Raw genomic sequence first — 21822 nt, 5'->3', positions numbered from 1 at the left:
ACTGCCAAGTGAGAGAGGGTGCGATAGATGCATCCAAAATAGTTGCTGGTAGGCCCGCAGCCGTTTCATCCCCGATCACACATACCGAGAAGTTACCCCCCAAGCACTTATGGTCGATCGGAGGATCTGAGAGTAGACTTGCCAGTGTTACCCCCATTTCAAGTTCGGCGTCCTCAGACTGCACTTTCTTACTCTGTTCAAACTCAGCTGATGGGTCTGTCTGCACTTCGGCAACGTCATCCCTGGGTAGTTGCAGGTCGAAGAAGATCTCGAAACCTGGCACGCGCTTCTTCTCCGCATTTAGCCACGGCTCTGGGAAGCCGCAAAACAGAAAGTCCTCCCCCTCCCGAACGAAGCGTCCGTTCAGGGTACCCCGAATGGGCCTATGCATTAATTCGAAAGGCTTCCCAGCCTGCTTTGCTCTGGCTCTTCCGGCCATTTCCTTACCCTTCCTTACCCAGTCCTCTTTGGTTGGCAGATAACCCAAGCCAAAGGTATGAGGGTTGTGTGGCACTTCGGCCAATGCTGCGACGCCATTCCGGCTGCTCCTTCCCAATTCCATCCCGGGGATGTGTTGTAACTTGTTCATGAGGTAGATGGATTGAGCACTGACGTACACCCCCTCATTCATAGCCATAATATTCTGCACCACTCGAGCCTCAGCCAAAGTGAACCCTGATAAGAACACATCCTTAGTGCCATGCTCGATTTCCAAGACTGGTGTGGACACTTCCGGCGGCGGATGGATTAATGAATTCCCAAAAATAATAGCTACCCCTTTCCCGTGAGGGTACTTCAACATCTGATGCAAGGTGGAAGAGACTGCCTTGACCTGGTGCAACCACGGTCGCCCCAAAAGTAGGTTAAAGGTTGCGGGAACGTCCAAGACATGGAATTCAATGTTGTGTTGTCCTGGACCAACCTGGGTCTGAATTTTGACAGTCCCCATCACTTCCCTGCTAGTGTTATCATAGGCTCTGATCACTTGAGTAGTCGGCACGAAGTCCGCGGGCTTCAACCCGATTGCATATGCCGTCCTTGACGGGCACACGTTAATGACGGATCTCGTGTCGATGAGAACCACCGGCACCCACTTACCTCTACATTCCACCGAGATGTAGAGAGGTTTGTTGTGATTTGTGCCCTCAGGCGGCAGTTCTTTGTTTGAAAAGGTTAATGTCGGGGAACCTCCTCCTAGAAAAACCAGCCCAACCAGCTGTTCTGGTGTAGTATCTATAGAGAGTTTGGACTTGTCCATGGCAGATAAGACAGCCTGTCTGTGTACTCGCGACGGCATAAGCAGTCCCCAGATGGAGATGTCTGCTCGTATCTTCTTCAGCTGTTTCAGTACAGCTTCCTCTTCGATCTGCTTCTCTTTCTGTCTTTCGGCTTCTTTATCCTTCCCAGATGCCTCGGGTTGGTCTAGGTGCGGGGGCTTGAAGTACCGCCCGCTTCTGGTCATGTGATCAACCTCATCGAGGTACCAGGTGTCGTCCGGTTGATTGTTTCCCCAGTCTTCGTCTGTGTGGGCAAGACATAAGGCATCGTCTTCCCACCACATTCCATTGGCATTCAGAAGGCACCTGTCTGGCTCGGGCATGTTTGTACTCACAGCACTTTCAGCCTGTATGCTCACAACATCCTCTGTTCTTGTGCCCACATCACTTTCGATCCCCTTATGGATTTTGGCTTTCCTGGTTCTTTCAGAACCCTGTTGTTCCTCCTGCGTCAGTGCAGTTTGTTGTTCAACTTTCCCTGTATTCACAATGTTTCTGTTTTGAGCAAAATTCTTTGTACCGGCGCTCTCCAGCAATGCACTCAGATTTTCGGCCCTTCCGGCCACAGTTGATATTCTCGCCCCTACCGGGCCCTATTCTGGTTGGGACTCTTCCACCACATCTGGCTGATCATCCAGCCACCCAGTGGCCTCTGCTGATTCATCATAATCAAACCAGTTGACCGCCGCGTCCCCTGATCCTTGGTCATCGAAAAATTGTAGGTTAGCAAAGTCCTCCTCCACAACCGTCAAATCATTTGCCCCTTGCTCAAATCCATCCCCCTGGATCACACACAGTTCTTCCTTCTCTGGCAATTCTAAACCCAGCCCAATTCGACCTGTTGACAAGATGTACTCACTCGGATCATAGACTTCCCCAGCAAAACTCTGTTCAATCCCAGACTCAACAATTCCATTCTTTTCTAAAGTTTGCCTTGCCCCATCTTCGATGGTCACGACCGTCGGCTTTGGTTGGGTTGTGGAGATGTCCAACATGCACAAAGAGTTAGTGCAATCGGGAAGGAGCACCTCCAGCTTAGGTAGATAAGTAGGAGTAATATAGACTCTGGGATCGTAAGACACGACCCCAGTCTAGATAAGATTGACTCTTTTGGGAGGTGGAGTTTGGTTGTGTGTAGGGAGTGGATTGGTGGTGACGTTAGGTCTCTCTGGAGGTAGAATCACATTTTTGTCAACGAGGTCTTGAATCTCGTGACGTAGCCTGAAACATTGGTCAGTATCATGGCCGTGCTGCTGGTGATATGCACAGTACTTGGCTGGGTTGTGAGAGGGTGGAAGTGGATTTGGTAATGGCCTCGGCTCCAGGGGTTTTAGATGCCCCTTTCTGATTAAGACCCCCAGAGCCTTAGACAAAGGCATGTATAGTGGGGTGAAGGTTCTTTGGCCTCTGGGCTGGTATTTAGTGGTTTGGGTATTACTTCCGGATGCACCGGAGAAGGGTGTGGCTGGCATAGGCCTTGGAAGGGAAGAGGGAATGGTGGCGACCATGCTGACCTCTGAAGCTCTTGCAGTTGCAGTGCCACTCGGGCCTGCATTATTGTTACGGTTGAAAGTCCTCCTCGGTTGCTCCCTATCCTGGTCAATCAGACCTTGCTTCATCGCGTCCTCAATTTGTACCCCCATCTCATGTAGATCCGAGAAGGTGGGGAAGGGAAGTTCAATCATCTTCTGCATCAATTTTGGTTGGAGATTGCGCACAATCATCCTGATTTGGTCCTTATCAGTGGGCCTCAAAGTCATCATCGATGCCTTCGCCCTCCACCGAGTTACGAAATCGGAGAAAGTCTCTTTGGGCTCCTGCCTCGTTGTTTCAAGATCACGAGTTATAATCTCGATCTGGGTATTGTACAAGTACTGTGCGACAAAGGCCTCAGCCATTTCATCCCAACTTCTTTTGACCTCATCTTCCAACTTTGCGTACCAGATAGCGGCCACACCCGACAGCGTTCGGCTGAACAGCGAAAGCTTTTGTGGTCGGGTTAGGTCCATTGGCCGCAGTATATCTGAGAATAACCGGAGGTGGACCATGGGATCCCCGGATCCGTCGAAACGATCAATCTGCGGCATCTTGAATCTATCTGGCAATGTTACGGCCACATCGGTATATCCGTCCTCGATATCCAGAATAGCCTTTACCCCTTGTGATTTCTTGAAAAGCTTCTCGAGCTTGCTCAGTTTCAGAGCTATATGGTCTATTTCGAACTCGAAGGGAGAGTCCGGTTGGTTGATAGGCGTAGGTGCCTTGGACAGTTGAGGCAGAAGTGGGGGCGGAGCCGGCCCCGTTGGAAGGTCTGTATCCTCCTGGACGTTCTGGACATTTGGCAAGGTGTTCTGGGTGTTTGGCAGGACATTCTGGACAATAGGTGCCTACTCTGGTAACGGGATCCCTGGTGGGAGAGGAACTGGATGTGAGGCTGATGCTGTATTTTGCTGTTGCAGTCTAGTGATCAGCTCGGCCTGCTGAGCCATGACTGTGGCCTGCTGTTTAGAGAACTCTGCTTGGCGAGCAGCGTCCTCCTGCATTTGTTTCATGCTCTCTTGGAGCTGGCGCATCATTTCTTCCATCCTGGCAGTATTCCGCTGATCTTGCTGACTGACTGGTATGTGTATTTCAATGGCAAAAACTAAAACCTCAGCCTGACTGTTCACTGCTAGGGTAGACCACTGTTCTGGTAACCTCTGCTCAGACACACTACATCTCCTTGGCCTTCTTTTGACAACTGGGGGTAGAGAATGAAACACTGGCTGTCCGTCAACCAGATCCTTGGATCGATTGAGCCGACGACCTCTTGTCCAAAGTGCTTGGGGAATATCTACTGGGTCGGAAGCAATTGTGCTACAACTGCCCTAGTAAAAAAGATAAATAAAGTAATACAGAAATAAATAAACAGATAAACGGACAGCATAACAGCTTAAAGTAAATACACAACACACAGCTGGGCATAACAACACACGTTCGATAAACTGAATACACACTGTCCTCAATCACTGATCATTATCCCTGAATCACTGTCCCCAAAGACTGAATCTGATACCTGCAGATAACTGATTTTCGAACACTGACTGATGCCCTCAGGCCTGGTGCCCAAACTCATAAACTGATACATGCATTTCTCCTGTAGAGACGTACTCTTACAGCACATAACAAATAAGTGAGAGCCAAAACACCCCTATGTTGGGGTAGGGTTTCCCTGTCCTATTTTGTCAGGAGCTAGGGTTTCACTATGCACGCAGCGGTTTCAAACAACCTATAAACGGGTAAGCAACCTGTCCTAGTTTGGAATGGTCACTATGGATCCGAATATGCACTAGGTCAAATGGTCAAAAAGGGTGCCCCGGTAAAACCGGGGTTTGTGTTCCCATACTGGCAGAGCCCACAACCGGTCAGCCTTATGGTCATGCCTTGACAAGACAAGCCTCTGGCAAACCATTCAGGAATAGCAGATGGCAAACACGGTGTCCTAGGCGCACCAATGCAAATGCAATGCAAAGAAACACATAAGTGTAGTCAAAACCAGATATCATGAGTTCGAGTCAAGTTCTCTAATTCCCCAACAGAGTCGCCAGAAACTGTAGACGTCCCCAAACGCCCCAGGAGGAACGAGTCCCCCGTTCCGTTCGATATTGGGCTCACTACAGTTCAGGACTCTCAAATTGTCACGGTTCTAAATCTGAACCAAAGAGTCCAAATCCGGCAAATCGTTTTGAGAAACAGATTTTGAAAGAAGTGCCAAACATGGACTGCTTTGCCAGATACAGAGTCGCCACCTAAATATTTTATTTTGGAAAAATTTAGAAACCCTGACTCGTTTGCCTAAGGCCACATGCCCGTCATCACCAAAGTTGCCTCGGCTCGGGAACTTGGGTACGATTGGGGAAGGTCACTTCGTGAGCACCCCCGCTCGCCCGATCAAAGATCGGCCTCTACTAACCATGATATCAAGTTTTGAAAACATTGTGTGTTCTTATTCCGGTTATTAGCCTAGATTTACTATGTGATGCGCACAGCATACAAGTATAGACTGGATCGTCTGAATTGGAACAAAACATTTCATGTTTGTTTATTTTGAAAATGGTTTGATGGTGTTACCCGCAAGTAGGCTAAGACATGGATTTGCCACCCTCGGGTGGGCTTAGAAAATATGATTTTGCCACTATCTAGTGGGCTTTAAAACACACATTTGATGAATTGTTCCAATTTAAATAACCCAACCTTCACCCACAGGCATTCAGGCAGTTATATCACATAAGCAATTAGCCTCATGGTAAGCATGCTATCATGGCAGTCACTCACACGTATGCAAGGATGCTAAAGCATAAAATTTACCGAGTACTCCAAGCCAAAACAGAAGCTAGGTTAGAAATCCATGCATGATCCTAACTATACAGAGATGCCTAATGCAACACATGCAAAAGTGCAACTATAGCAGGCTCAGCTATTCTAAACATGGCATATGAAATGCTACAGCTAACATGTATTCAACTTGAAATTGAAAATACAATGCAGTTTGTATGATGCGCCGAGCCCGGTGTATGCAAAACAGATGAATGAATGCAAACATGCTATCATACTGTATGCTAATTGAAACATGCCCTAATCTAACCATCATAAGCGGGTAAGTAAAAGGGAGAAAGACATGGGGTTGGAAGACATACATCACACACACGCACACTAATTACAGTTGTGCCCTCGCGCAGAGGGTCCGAAAGAATAATACAGTCCCGAATAAATATTACAGTCCAAATAATTACAAAATCCTAATTAAATTTACAAATTTAACTAAGAAAGCTGTAAACTAGCATGCAAGCTAGGGACTGCCTCGACTCCACTCCGGATGATGAATGATGCATGCTCGGGTTACTTGGCACGGAAATCCACTGCGATGCCCCAATTAGGCTCTGTTTGCGATTGATGCCGGAATGCTGTGCAAGGCTTTTGAAAGGCTACTGATTCTTGATTTGCTGCAACAGAGAGCAGGAAAAGGGCATGACAATGTATTTTCACAAATGTATGCATGCCTCGATCCTCGTGCCACCAATCACGCATATCGATGCATAATGGCTGAGGAGTCGAATTGCACGACTCGATATAGAATGAATGCACATATAAGCACAACAAAACCTAAACTCCATCACGGATAATCCGGAGTGTCGGTGACTGGGAATTGAGACATGTTCCGTCACTCGAAGTACGAAACGTCCCTCGTTTCCCGTGCTCAGGCTAACTCCTATCCCAAGCACAATGCAATATGCATGACATGCATGAATGCGACTAATGTACAACCTAGCATGCATAATGCTATGCAATGGCATACACGATGCACGAGGTAACATGGCATACACAATGCTCTAACATACAACCTAGCATACGCAATGCTATGAAATGAAATGGCATACACAATGCACAATGGACTTACACCAACATGAGTGGACCTCAGCCACACTCACATCGGTAGCCATTAGATGAAAATGAGATACTCGAGATGCGTGCACACATGCACGCAAACCGAGGACCGACCCTAGGGCACCGAATGCCACTCTAACGAGACATGGGAAGGCAAGGAATATGGCATACTAGCATGAAAATTTCAGTAGCAAAACAAGATGCAAAACAGCCCCAAAACATGGCAATATGGCACCCGATGCATGAAATGAGACCCGAAATGCAAAACTAGGCACACGCAATGGCCTATAGCTATACAAAGCATGCACTATTTGATCATGAAGCATGAAGAAAGATTCAAGGCAGTCCCAAAAAAAGCATATTTACAGTTTTAATCAAGGCCAAACAATGGACGCAAATAGGACTAAGCTAGCATGCAAAAATGGCCCTGTAAAGGAGGTAATGAAGCAAGTAACAGCTTCTGGCCCTGAATGGCCAAGAGCCCTCAAACAAAGTTGAAGAGGGGATAAAAATGAAGCACTTTAAAGTTTGCAACAAGCCACAGATCTAAACACAAACAGGCCTAAAACATTGTGCAAGAAATGGGGCAAAAGGGAGACAAAGAAGCAAGTGATGGTTTCTGGCCTCAAACAGAGGAGGGCCATTCAACAAAGTTGAAGAGGGGCCCAAAACATGGTATTTTACAGTTTATGAACAAACCCAAAACAGTGCACATGCAAGCCTAAAATACTATGCAAAATAAGGCCTAAATAGAGGTTTAAACACAAAGAGCAAGAAGGGTAACTCAAACAGCAAAAGACCCTTGATCAAACATGAAGAGGGGGTAAAAATAAGTCTATTTACAGTTCAGACCAGAGCCCAGAAATATAAGCACAAAGGGCTAACAAAACATGCAAATATAAGGCCAAAAGAGGGATAAAGAGGCAAGTGACAGATGTAGGCCTCAAAAAGTGAAGATCCCTTCAACAATGTTGAATAAGGGCTCAAAATAAGCCACTTTACAGTTTACAACATGCCTCAAAATAGTTTATAAATAGGCCTAAAATACCATACAAGAAAGAGGCATACAAGAGGGGTAAAGAAGCAAGTGGTGGCTGGAGCCCTTAAAAAGGGAAGGACCCTTAATCAAACATGAAAAAGACCTCAAAACATGACTATTTTCAGTTAGGGTCGGAGCCCAAAAATGGAAGCAAGTATGGCTAATATATTGAGCAAAAATAGGCAAGAAAGAGGGAGAAGGAGACTTACCCTTGTAGCCTATGTCTTTGACAACTCCTGGCTTGAGTTTGGTCGCTCCTTAGCTCTGAAAAACAGCCTCAAGCTGCTGGTATGGAGTATGGAGGCCTTGTGCTATGAGGTAGTGTAGAAATGGTGTAGGATTTGAAGGATTTTGGTGCTTGGAAGAGGAGGAGAGGGAGGATCAATGCAAGGGGCTTAGGGGCAAATTTTTGTAACCCTCAGATGGGAGCTGGAGCTGCTGTTATATAGGCAAAAGAGGGAGAGAAAATGGGGGAAAAATGAGGGGGGGGAAAACAATTCAAGTTTCCCCCCAAAAGTGCAGCCCCCCGGATACAAAATCTGGGGGGAAACAGAATACACTTCTGTAAAGTGCCTGGAGAGAGGATCATGGCCGACTGCTTTTCTAGGGTTTAGGTGGCCGGCTGGCCTTCCCCATGGCCGGTCGGCCAAGGGTCAAAAGGGTCAATCATGATTGATGGCCGGCCATGCCAAAAAGAGAGCCTCCCATGTGTGCACAACACAACCATGTGGTCAAAAACTGGAGAAAGTAAACCAGGAGAGAGAAAAGCCCACTTTTTGGAGGGGTTCAAAAGAGTCAAATAAAATTAATGGCCGTCCATATCATATTGGTGGCCTCCCAGGTGTGTACAACACAAATATGTGGTTTGGGGCAAGAAAAAGTGGCCTTAGGGTGGTCAACATTGGCTTTCAAGTGGGAAAACGGGCGACGGAGGGCGATGGAGGAATAAAACTGGTTGTCAGAACAATTACTGGCCTTCCACCCTTCTACGACCTTTCTAACAAAGAAACAGAGGTTCCTGACAAAAATAAACCCAAACCGATGCAAAATGGAGGTTCGGGGCCCGCAGCGCGCAGCCCGAGGCCCCGAAAACTGACTGTTAGGCACCGGAAGTGGTGTTCGACCACGAAGTTGGTTTTTCGAACTGCAGTGTCCCTCAAAAGGGAGCAAATAAGATGCATGCCAAAAACCGGAGCAAACGGACGTGGTTAAGCGCTCCCGAACTGAGGCACATGGCCAACGGCTCCGAAAAAAACCCGGAAACCGGACTCCAAACGGGCAAAATGACCTACGACCACGAAATGCAGCCTACGGTCACTAAGAGATGATCTGCGAGACCTCTCCCTCCCTTCGGGAAGAGAAAATAGAGAAAACAGATCCTGGTTCGCAAACTGAGGCAAAGCATGAAAGAGTCCGGAAGTCTAGAGGCAAGGCTCGCAGCCGAGACTCTGAAACCTCTGAACGAGCACGATATGCAACATCACCAAGCGCTCAATCGGTGACGTCTGAGCCTTAAGGTCGGTCAAAAATGGGGTGTCTACATTATGACAAAATTAATCTTCCACTAAGCCAAATAAGAGACAAAAAAACCTTCTTTAGGGATGGAAAATTTTGTCACTAATTTCATAAAATTTTCTTCCACATTATATACCTATTTTATCAAAATCTGAATTTTAGTTCAACAAATATAACCCTATTCATGTTGAAACCTGTTCCATTCACAACTTAACCTAACCTGTCATCAACACATTTATGAATTAACAAAATAAAAATATACATTCATCATTACAAATAATTTCATCCTAATACAATAAAATAGTGCAATATCCACAAAATATCCAAAAGTTATAACTTGTACAATTCCACTAAACATCTAATAATAAGTAGTGCAACTCCACAAAGTATGTGTATCCTTATCAAACAAAATGAACATTCAAGAAAATTACATCATTGTTGCACGTCAAAAATGTCACCCCAATCTAATCTGCAATACAAAAAAAAAAATTAAAAGCTTTAGTAATTAATTAATTATACAAAAGATTAAAAACATTAGTAACTCATCAATTTACAATTAGATCAATTATATAATTTATCCCTCTAACAGACTTTTTTTCGAGATTATGAGAACAAAAAATTAATTTTAAGGCTAATTCACAAATGGTGCATCCCATTAATGTGTTGTAAGTTCATACAACTTATATTGGTCCCTCCTACGGTGTTTCTGTTGGTTCCTGTAAAAATCTATAGTTGTGTGATAATTTAGCCTTTCGACGGCCTTTTTTGAAGCTTTAAGTATAGAGAAAAAGAAATATTTTTTAGACTAATTCACAATTTATACATCCCGTGCACCTGTACAAATTGGATGTCCTATGCATGTTTCCATTACTTTCTAATTCTTCAAACATATATTTTTTTATAAAATTTGTTATATTAAAGTTAATATACTTTATCAAGAAGTATGTCCACTTGCGGATGAGTCCCCTCCACTTCTAAAGTGTCCAGTGAATCCTTTGGTCCTCAAAATGTTGACAACATCAGCCATTATCTCCCCTTGCTTCTTCCTACTCTTTGGTCCTCAAAACTAGTTTGTCTAGAATGAAATCTGCCTCTAACTCCCAAACCGAGAACCCAATTCGAGTCCCGTCTTCTCCCACAAGTCTCTTGTGCCTAGGCGGTCGTGTATGCCAAGTTTCGTGCTAATCCGACACCGTTTGGTGATTTTGGGGCGTCAACACCTTGAATTCTAAGTTTCTTAAAGAAGTAATTTGCCTAAAGTGAAATCTGGCTCTAACTCCTAAACCGGAAACCTGATTCGAGTCCCGTCTTCTCCCACAAGTCTCTCGTGCCTATGCGGTCGTGTGTGCCAGGTTTTGTGCTAATCCGACGTCGTTTGGTGATTTTGGGACGTCAACACCTCGAATTCTAAGTTTTTTAAGAAACTAGTTTCCCTAGTGTAAAATCCGGCTCTAACTCCCAAACTAGGAACCCGATTCGAGTCCCGACTTCTCCCACAAGTATCTCGTGCCTAGGCGGTCTTGTGTGCCAAGTTTCGTGCTACTCTGATGTCGTTTGGTGATTTTGGGGCATCAACACCTCGAATTCTAAGTTTTTTAAGGAACTAGTTTGCCTAGCGTGAAATCTGGCTGTAACTCCCAAACCGGGAACCCGATTCGAGTCCCGTCTTCTCCCACAAGTCTCTCGTGCCTAGACGGTTGTGTGTGTCAAGTTTCATGTAACTCTGACGTCGTTTTGTGATTTTTGGGCATTAACACCTTGAATTCTAAGTTTCTAGGGATGATTGATCAACTCTCCCTCTCAATCCACACTTGTTAAGCCATATTTTCGCCTGTGTAGCAAGCTTCATTTCGGGAAGAAACATGTAGGGCCATTTCAGAACCTTATCCAACAACAAAGTATTCTTCGATTTTCTATACATTCTAAAATAGCTTTTCCAAATATTAAAAGTAAAAACGATTACCTGTTATTGCATGCATTATCAATTAAGCATAATGTGAATCAAAAGCACTGAAGTGAACATATGCATTAACGGATAGATAAATAAATATATGCATAAATGCATTCTTGTGAAAGAAAATAGAAAGCAATCTAACATTTTCTGTTGCTGCTTGTTCAATCAATGCACAGCCCAGATCAAGGTTATCATTAGTAACAAGTTGCACAGCTTGTTCAAGTTCACTTGCAATATTTGAACCCCGAAGTGTATTCATAAGCTGACTTGATATTGAGCCACATAAAGGTTCCTATCAGTAATCACACAATCATTGTCAAACACCAGGTAACAAAGGCAAACAAACATAAGATTCTAATCAGATAAGAATGTTATATTTTCAGATAACAAAATAAGACAATAGAACAGCAAAAGAGATCTCCAGTTTGAGATGAAACCTTGCATGTTACATGAGCTAAACTTCCAGCCAAACTAGCAACCATCAAGTGTGCTGCATTACGTATGTGTGTCTCATCTAACTCCATGGCATAATCCTACATTTGCATTGTTATTCTCTAGTAAGAAAGCAACTAATAACAAATTACCCTATGCATGAAATAATAATAATAATAATAATAATAATAATAATAATAATAATAACAATAATAACAATAATAATAATATAGGGGAAAGAATAATAATAAGAAGAAGAATAAGACCGTTAAAACAAGTTCTTTTGTTGTTTGAGTTGCTATAAAAACAAGTTCTTTTGTTGTTTGAGATTCCAAAACAAGTTTTTGCTTTGTATTTTATAAGAACAGCTCATTATTTAAGTTTTAAACACCTAAAGCTGAGGTCCACAGCTAAGAGCATTGACAACATGCAATGTGGTCAAGTCTGAAAAAATTCTACATTCACCTCATGGTTCAGGGGCTTCCAGAGAAGGTCATTGCCAGCTATAACAGCCATTTGACCAACACACACAACCAACAAATCATCAACTTCATTTATAGATGGTATACTCGTATATTCTTCCAAAGAAACCCATGTAGAGTTTTCATTTTTAGAGTAAAGGATTTTTTTGTGAATATGACTTACAGCTACTTCAACTTTAGTAAACATTGAAGAGGAAGATAACAAACGTTAGACTCCTTGTAGACCATAGTGTGGGGTAACCAACAAATAGACCAAGGTGAAGCTGACCAAAATAACTGTGTGGCACACGAGCAGAGAAGCAACGAAAACTATGATTTAAGTTATTAAGAAATTTCATAATAGAAAATTAGAAAACATTTGAATATTGAAATTAATTAATCAAACTGAAGGCCAAACAAGAGAAGGCAGAACCGAAAATTGAAATTATCAGACATGACAGTAGTTCAATAATATACTGCAAAACATCCATTAATCAAGAAATCACTCTTTGCAGAGTGTTATGGACACTATATGGTCAAAGCTGATTCATATATGTCAAGCACACAAGTTACATACAAAAAGTGATGGCTCGAAATGGCTCGAATTTAGTTTTGCACTCAACTTGCTGCTACTGTGCAATACACCCACACTTTTCATTTCAAAAACAAACCAAAAAAAAGAAGAAGAAAGAATAGAGCAAAGACTAGAGAGAGAGGAGCATCGTGTCATCCTAAAACCTAGCGGAACTGTCTCTGTGTTCTGCCGCTGCTGCTGTTTGATCAAAGTGGAAGAGGAGGAGCTTTGTGTGCCGCTGCTTGATCGGATTTATTTCCCCTTGTGTCATTGCTCTTCCATTGCTCGGTTCATTGTGGTTGCCATGGCTACTAGCTACTGTTAAAACTGGTACTATTATCAAAGTAATTAAGATGATGGTGAAAACTAGAGCTACGTCCCCAAAAAAATTAGCACTTTGAGCATTATTTGAGCCTTTGTTTCTGATCTGTCCATGGCCACTGATGGTGAACTGTGATCTCATCTTGCACGGAGAGGATGGCGCCACTGGTACGTCGAATGTATGCAATATTTGCCCCTCCAATCCCAATGATGTCCTCCGCATAAGAAAGTGGTATTTGCATTGTTTGTGCAATCTGATTAAGCAAAGCAACAACTAATCAGATTATGATTCCAAGATCAAATAATACAAATAACATAAAAATTAAAATTAAAATGAAGTGGAAATTATTGAATTCCATAAATACAGTGGCAATGACCTTGCTATTATTTGAATTCTTGTTTGAGGTTTGGAGAAATTACAACTAGTTCCACGATTTGCACATAAATTGCATTACAACTTGATCCAAATTGTTACTATTCCATTAATCTTAGGAAAAGGATGATATCAACAATTTTTATGTTAAAATGCTTATTTTACCTTTGGTTCTAACTATTAACAATATCCAAACAAGCACATTCCACATTTGAATAGTTTTATACCTTAAACCAAACACACATTTTCATTATTTGTTGCATTTTTTATTTGAGTTTTTCACTTTAAACAATAGACAACGGAAATCCAATTACTGGAGACGTTGCTACCAGCCGATTGTTGCTGCCACCAACCCACCACCAATGTTGCAGCCCAACTAGCCCATCAATGCCTCTGCCACACCCAACCCCACCCCTTCCTTCTCTCCTTACTCTCTCTCTCTCTCAAGCGCCATGTCCAGAAGTGCCACCCCATCTCCTCCACCTCTCTTTCTCTTTCTCTCCCTCTCCCTTATCTATCATCCCTTCTTACTCTATTTGTTTTGTTTTGTTTGTTTGTTTTTTGGAATTAAGTATACACATTACACATTCCATCTTAATGCAGACCAAAATCCACATCAACCCAGCTAACAAAAACCAAGAGCTTGTTAAACATTATCACTAAAGTTCACAACATAATACTACAAAACCCATTTAACATTTTTCCCAAAGATAAAATAACAATATTGTCAAAATTTTACACAATCATAAATAAAGCCTTAAATCAGATGCCCCAATCATGTGAAAATTTTATTTAAATCATTGTCAAAACAATTGGGCCCATTTGGAAACTTGACTATTTTAGTTGGTTTTTTGACTATTTTATGAGATGGAAAAAAGTTGTGTTTAGGATGATTTATAGATTTTTTTTTTTTTTTTTTGTAGTCGAATAGATGGTTATGAGAGAAAAAGTAATTGATTCATGGGTAGAATGTGACATTTTGTCTTTAATGGTTACTTTAGCCAAAAAAGCTAATATATGGCCATTCTGTAGCGTAGTGTAGACCGCCCGAACTCGCTCCGCGCGCGAAGGTGCGAATTGTGTTCTTAGCTACTACAGTTCGGACTCCTGTCACGGTTTTGAATCTAATCTCGCAAAGTGCAATGTGAGACTAATAAATCACCAAAGAGTCCAAACCCGACAATTGGTTTTGGAAAATCAATTTTAATCAAAAAGCGCCAAACATGGACTGCTTTGCCAGATTTCAGAGTCGCCACCTAAGTATTTTGTTTTTGGGAAATTTAGGAAATCCTGACTCATGCCTAAGGCCACGTGTCCGTCATCACCAAAGTTGTCTCGGCTCGGGAACTTGGGCACGAGAGGGGAAGGTCCTGAAATGAGCACCCCCGCTCGCCCGATCAAAGATCGGCCTCTACTGATAAGATATGTGTTTTTATAAACACATGTATTCTTATTCCGGTTATTATTCTAGCTTTACTACGTGATGCGCACAGCATACAAGTACAGACTAAATCACTCAAATTGGAACAAACACATCTCATGTTTATTTTTGAAAAATGGTTTGAAAGTGCTACTCGCAAGTAGTCTAAAGCACGGATTTGCCACCCTCAAGTGGGCTTAGAAAAACATGATGATTTGCCACCCTCAAGTGGGCTTAAAACTCGCATTTGATGAATTGTTCCAATTCAAGTAATGAATCCTTCATCCACAGGCATTCATGCAGTTATAACAATTAAGCAAATAGCCTCATGGCAAGCATGTTATCATGGCAACACTCACACACATGCAAGTATGCTAAAGCGTAAACATTTACAGTGTACTCCAAGCCAAAACAGAGAACTAGTTAGAAATCATGCATGATCCTAGCTATGTTAAAATGCCTAATGCAACACATGCATTAATGCAACTAAATAGGCTCGGCTATCTAAAATGGCATATGAATGCAACACTTTGATACATGTATTCAAATAGGTATTGAAATACGATGCAGTTTGTATGATGCGCCGAACCCGGTGCATGTAAAACAAATGAATGGTGCATGCATGCAAGCATAAGGATGCTAATTGAAATATGCCCTAAACTAACCATCAAAAGCTGATAAGTAAAAGGGAGAAAGAAATGGGGTTAGAAGACATGCATCACACACACACACGCTTATTACAACATTTGCCCTCTCGACGGAGGATCCGAATAATGAGCTAAACTAACTAAGCTAATCTAACCAACTAATCTAATTAAACTAATTAGACTAATTATTACAAAACAAAACTAATTAACTATTCCTAGTTAACTAAATATTACAAAATTGGAACAACTAGCTAATCTAGCTAATTTGTTACAAACCGAATTAATTAAACACATTAACTAATCAATTACAACAACGACTAAGCTAACTTAGCTAAGCAAAATAGTTAGAAGGCCTCGGAATGAGGGATGCATGCATGCTCGATTGCCTCGCTCGGAAATCCATTGCTATGCCACCAATTGCCTTTGTTTGCACTTGATTTGATCTTTGAAAATTACACAAACTTCCAGATTACTTCTGCTCCAACACAAGGACCCTCTGGTGGACTGCCGACCAGAAAAAGGGGCTGTAGACCAGAAAAAATGGTTGGCCGACCACCCTTACTGGTCGGTCAACTACTTCTTGTGGTCGGTTGACCAGCTGATTCTCCAAACTCTAGTTTTGATGTAACAGAGAACAACAAAGGGCATAGCAGTGTATTTGCAAGATATGTGTGCACAACCACCCTCCCTATCATTTCTCAGGCTCAAGGGAGTGTGGTTCTCGACTCTCGGGCCGCCAACCAAGCATCGCAATGCACGATGGCCGAGAAACCAAGATTGCACGAGTCAATGAATGCACAAATAACAAATAAGAGCCTCCACCTCTATCATGCATGATCAAGAGGGTCGGCGACCAAGAAATGCTACACATTTTATCACTTTGAGTATGAAATGTGCCACATTCCTCGTGTTTGGATTAACGTCCGATCCAAACACATGCAATGCAACTCAAGCATGTTTTCTTGGCATGTTTTACTTGGTTTAATTTTGTTTACTCATTTTAGATTACCAATCCATCCTTTAATTGGAAAGACAGACCAAGCCATAAGCTTCTTGAGCATGAAAGAAGCATCATGCCGTTGGTTAGTAGAAACCTTCAAAAGAAGGCTAAAACCATTAGGCATGAACGCCTTGATTTCACACTCAAACCAACAAAGGGCTTAAGACCTCTTTCAAAGCAATATAACAAATGAAAGATGGCATGCAATGGCATACATTTCAGCATTGAAAAAGGATGCTAAAGACCTTAAAGCATGCAAACAATGCAAGCATAACATGTTGAAGGCCAAAAACATCAAAGCTAGTATAGAGCATTTCACAAGAGGCATGCAATACCAAGCCTAAATGACTAAACCAACTATGGACAGACCTAAACCATGCCAAAACAGAGGCCAAAACATCCTGAAACTTGGGCACAAGAAGCTAGAAATGCATGCTCATATGATGGCTCATAAACAAGGCATAAAAACACAATTAAAGAGTGATAAACATGAGAGTATGACAAAGATATAAGCTCTAAAATACCATGCCAAATGATTCCAAGGCATGCAAACATCACAAGTATAGCATAGTAGGGGCCTCAAAACTCAAGACTAGTGAAGTCATTTATACTATAGCGACACAAAGCAAGCCCCATAAGGCCAAGAACACACAAAACAGTCCTAAAGCATGTCAAAAAAATGCCAAAAACATGCATGGAGTATAGCTAACACATGCTAGAATGGAATGCCAAAACACCAAGTACACTAGGCTAATGAGCATGATTGCACTACAAGTGCAAAAACCAAGCAAGAGGTGGCTCCACCAACCAAAAATAGAGTTATGACATGTCAAAATAACACCAAAAATGGGCTGAGACTAAGCCAACACATGCTATAATAACAAGCTAACTCATTAGGCATGCAAGGCTAGCAAAGAGGATTTACACTACAAGTGTAAGAAGCATGCAACAAATGATCGAACCAACTAAAAATAGAGTTATAACATGTTAAAAAAAGTCACAAAAACATGCTCAAACTAAGCTTCAAGAAGGGAGAAATACATGCTCATTTGATAGGCCAACAATACATGCTAATAAGACGAGGAGAGGGGACCACCCCCTCCTACTTGGGACCTCAAAACATGGTTTTTGTTACTAAAAAATCTCTGAGTTTTAGTGGTAAAAAGGCCCAAAAATTTAAATTTGAAGGTGGTGAGAAGTTGCACAAAAGGCCTTACAAGCCAAGGAACAAAAAGGGAGAACAACCCCTTAGCCAAACAAGGCACAAACCAACACTTTTAGGACTGAAAAATAGAGTAAAAACAGAGGTTTTTTTAGTTCAACACCACCCCAAAAACAGCCCCAAAGTAGTTGAAAACTATGGCAAAACAATAGTGCACAAAGAGCTTAAAAGGGATAAGGGGTTACCTTTGAAGCACAACAGCAAATCAGCCTCTTTTCTGAGCCAAACAACCTTCCAACAGCCCAAAAATAGGTTCCAAGGGACCTCAGCCCAATGGTGATCAACTTTGGTTAAGGGTCTCGTTGCAAAAGTGTAGAGGATTCTAAGCTTAAGGCTCAAAACAAGAAGAGAGAGGGGCTTCTAGGGAGAGAGAGAGAGTTTTCAGCTCCAAAATTTCTAGAGAGAGGACTTTTAGTGTGAGAAGCTCCCACAATTGCCAACCCTTGCAAAATGAGAGATATGGCTCAATATATAGCAATATATGAGCATTGGTCGAAATATCTCAATTCAGAAATATCTAGGACAGTCTGGAATAGCTGGAGCAAAATATCTGCAGATTCTGGGCTTTCTGGAAATAAGTGGTCCACCGACCACCCCAAATGGTCGACCGACCACTTTTTCTGGTCGACAACGATCATTTCTGGTCGGCATATGGTCGGCATGCTCCATTTGTGGTCGGCACACTCCTTAGTGGTCAGCAGCAAAAATCAGTCCTGGTCCCCGACTTGAAGCAAGCATAACTCCTTCATATGGATGCCTTTTCAGGTCATTCTTGAGCCTAAACTGAAGCCCTAGAAGTAAGATTTCCAATGGTGGAAGCCTTGCATCAAAATTCAAAGTGTGCTAAGAGATATCTCTCTTTTAGTGAAGACTGCTTAGTTTCGGTCCAACCAGATTGATGCCTAATTTCAACCAGCTATATCTCCCTCATTCGGACACGGCTTTAGGAGATTCTTAAGTGAAAAATGAAGCCTTGGAAGTAATATTTCCAATAGTAGTGGCCTCATAGCTGAAATCTAAGTATTCAAAAGGATAGGCCTGATTTAGCGAGGGATGCTCGACTCTCTCTTAACGATTCATGCCTATATGCTTCCCCAACTTAGTTTCTTCCCTCTTCTCCTCTTTTCTTCAACTCCAAATCCCTAAACAAGGCACTTTGAAATATTTTTTAAAGATTTCATCTCTCTTTCATTCATTTTTACTTTGTCCTTGCTCGGTTTACCGAAAAGCGCAACATTTAACAATATGCGAGCGTCGGAACATCGTAGAATCATTTTTCAAAAACTATTTTGAAAGAGAGGGTTTCAAGGTCTAAAATATATTCAAAATAGTTTTGGTCCAAAAAAGGGGTGTGAGGTTTGGATTAGTCTAAAAAAGGGGTGTGAGGTTTGGATTTGACGCTCTCCTTGCCAAAAAAAATCGACCCTTTGCATAGCATAGCCTACATCACTAAATAAGCAATTAGTAGTGCCCGAGTCTTAAGGGCCGTCAAAAATGGGGTGTCTACACCTAGCTACCTCATTAGACTTCCAAAACTTGAGATAAACAAAACAGAAAGGATTGGAAATGTGCACCACATCACAGCAGTTAATATCTAAAGTGAAATGTGAATTAATATCTAAAGTGAAATGTGAGATGACACTAGTAGAGAAATGAATAATTGAAACCAACCTGGGTTTCAAAAGGACCACTGGCATGACCAAGTCCCGAAGAACGCATTCTTGAAAGTCCAGGATCTTGGCCATACAGCGAAATTACAGAAGAATGGATATTTGATTCAAACTGGGTTTCACGGTCGTGAAATAGAGGATCTCTCTTCACTGCAAGAGGATAATTAGCATCCATCCCAATTTGAGAAGTACTATGCAGCAATGACTTCTCAGCCCAGGTTTCTATTTGGCGTTCCTGTGAGGCTTGTGTATTGTACTATAGAAAAAAGGCAGAACAACAGTAAGTTACCAGTGCCATAATCTATTATTTCGTAAACCTTCAGAGTAACAGGACTCACACTCTTTTCAAATAGGGGAAGAACGCTTTGGTCCACCAAGAACTTCCTTAAGTGGCCCACCACAGCTTCCACAGCCTTAAGAACCTTGAGAGATTCTCCCTGCATCTCAACAATCCTCTTGTCTGAGTTGGCATAATGTGGCACCTCATCTGCCAGAAGAAAATATTAACCGACCTAGTCATCAGTATGCAAACATACAACAGAGAAAGAAAGAAAATGGAGCTTAAAGTAATTAGAAAGCAAAAGTCCAATAAGAAAAATACCTGAAACCATTTTAAAAAACAAAACAAAAATGTCTTCATATGTTTGGAACTATGTACATCAATAGGCATCAAATATTCTCCATCCATAGATAATATAATGCCTAGGATGACTAGCTTTATAATATCTCCGCCAGACTTCTAACACCAACATCTAAGACTTCATACATGTGGTTGGCTAATTTTGACTTTTTTGAGTTGAGTAGCTTTTTCATATTTAAATAGCATTACGTTTTTCTATATTCCTTGTAATTTTTGGTGCTGCAACAGACAATGTATGTTTCTACTGAAAGCTGAAAAGGAAAGGCATTCTAATTCATTGGTGGAACTCCTAATCCAAAGTCTTTAACGAATCCAAGTACAATTAAGGCCCAAACCTCTTTCCATTCTAACATTTCTAAGCTCAAGATTAGCTCTCATTGTTATGATGGATTTCAACCACTAATAATGAGGGAGGATTCTTGAGTTAGAAGCAAATTGTACAAGTGGCTAGGAAGGTGTTTGAATTGAAAGGCATGGATAACATTTTAGAAGATTAGACTTCTCCAGTAGTGAATTAGCCGGTTTTAATGGAGAAGAAGGATAGAGGCTTAAATATTTACTAGAAGGAGAAAGAAATTAAAAGACTTCAATGTTTCATTATTATGATGGTAAGAAGGGGTGTGAGCCTTTAAGGGAGGTGTGGCCTGAAGAAAATTGTTAGTCCTTTATTTGTCTTCATGGAGAAGCTGGAGAAGAACCCATTTATTTTTTTGTCATTGTTATTCGTAAGCTGCAAGGAGAAAAAATGAAAATCATGACACATGATGATAGAGCTTCCTTTGTAAATTTAGCACTAGTTTGAATTTTATTTGTTAGTTGTTGATGTTTTGTGGCTGCTGGTAATCGGGATTTGGTTATTTCTATGTTATGCACTTTTTTTTTCTTCTTTATTTTTTTCTTTATTTTTCGGTTGTGTAAAGGTTGTGCACCCTCTATACAATTCACTTTCGTTGCTGATTAAACAAAATCATGCCAACTGTAAATCAAGTAAATCAAATAGAATAAAGTCATGAATCAATGGGTAGCATAGTAAACTTTCAAAAATTAATAAGCTAGTATAATCATGAAAGGGAAAAAATGATGTGAACAAAAAATTGTCAACTGTAAATTCATAAATTCAATCTAGCATAAGACCAATAAGGCCAATAATTGCCACCAAAATCGAAAGGCAACATTGTAGATGATGCACATGGAAAAAATCCAGTAATAGTAAACAATTTAGTAGCTTTTGAAGCAACTAAAGCATACCACTTGAGAGAACCCGAATGGAGGCACCGGTGCTTTCCTGTATTGATTTGATTGAAGAGCCTTGCTTTCCAATTAGATTAATGGCTTGCGTGGATGCCACCAAAAATCGGATTGAACAAAATGTAGCTCCAGGCACTTTACCATCACCCTCACGCTCAGGTAGTCCATTGACATGTTTGAATACTCTTATTACGGCATCCATTGCAGGGGATAATGGTGACTCCAGTTCTTCCTTTACAGATATTAGAACTTGTAAGTACAGTAAAAATAATTCAGTTGGGAATTAGAATGCAATGCCTGAACAGGAAACAGAAACATATGCAAAAATAAACAAGGTTTTCATGAAATCAAAGGTCATAATATCAAAGCAACATACAACTATAATAGAAATTTCAGTACGCTCACTTCTATTATCCAGCTACTGAACTGAAAGTTGCAAGTTACATTACAGTCATCAAATTCATGACATAATTATCTTAATAAAAGACCATGTTGGTGCAAAAACGCTGTTTAAGTTCCATTTTGCATAGTTGAGGGCCATGAGGCAAAAACTATGCAAAAAGAAGCATAATTGTTTTTGAGAAAAAAAAAAAAACTCACATGTC

General features: G+C 41.5%; 1 long non-coding RNA gene across 1 annotated transcript; it reads right to left on the bottom strand.

Annotated features, from left to right (window-relative positions):
* Positions 1-19276: 19276 nt before the first annotated feature.
* Positions 19277-21464, bottom strand: LOC114281766 (uncharacterized). The gene is made up of 3 exons (XR_014329322.1): positions 21218-21464; positions 19668-19841; positions 19277-19585 (listed from the first exon to the last, which is right to left on the bottom strand). It is a non-coding gene; the product is annotated as an uncharacterized LOC114281766 (long non-coding RNA).
* Between the last annotated feature and the right edge of the window lie 358 nt (positions 21465-21822).

This window comes from Camellia sinensis, chromosome 5, assembly GCF_055761805.1.
Source record: "Camellia sinensis isolate YWXY chromosome 5, ASM5576180v1, whole genome shotgun sequence".
Classification (NCBI taxonomy): Eukaryota; Viridiplantae; Streptophyta; class Magnoliopsida; order Ericales; family Theaceae; genus Camellia; species Camellia sinensis.
This window is presented reverse-complemented; position numbering and strand designations above follow the sequence as displayed.